Genomic DNA, 666 nt, shown 5'->3' on the forward strand with positions numbered 1-666 from the left:
TGCTCAGAGGTTGAATACTTCTATCACCAACTCCTTGGCTAAACTCCTAATTCCTGCTGCTCAGACAAACCCCTCCTAGATTCCACTGCTTAAGAAAACCTGAATACTCGTACAGGGCATCTGCCCAGAGAATAGAGAGGATCAGTGCCGTTTATACTGAACTTTCATTCTTTTTTCCTTCTGTTTGGTCTGTGGCCCCAATGTCGGTTATCCTAATATTTCTTTAGTACTTTACTGAAGAGAAATATAATTCTCTGCCTCTGGATTTAAACCTCTTAGAGAACCATACTTTCTTCATAGATAACACAAATCCATTAAGAAAAATAAATGTATTTTTTGCCAACATTAATATGTGACAGTCTCAGGTAGCAGTTAGAAAACCAATTAAATTCTCCTTAGATATGCTATAAAGTATTTAACCACATCACACCAGCACTTGCTATTCTCTGTGGGGCTGGTGATACCCAATTTCTTCAGCTAGGACTGGGGCTGGGTTATTGAGAAGAAGGCAGCCAGAATATTTTATATTCTATAGGTAGTATTAAAATTCTACCGCAGTTAAGAAAAGGCACTAGGCTTAAAGTAGCCCTAGCAGCAATTTCTAAATACCACAAGAGGGGGATATGACTCTATGGCAAAGGAGGAAAAAAATACAGTTTTTTTTCC

This window comes from Galeopterus variegatus, unplaced genomic scaffold (genome assembly GCF_000696425.1).
Source record: "Galeopterus variegatus unplaced genomic scaffold, G_variegatus-3.0.2 Scaffold4115, whole genome shotgun sequence".
In the NCBI taxonomy this organism is placed as follows: Eukaryota; Metazoa; Chordata; class Mammalia; order Dermoptera; family Cynocephalidae; genus Galeopterus; species Galeopterus variegatus.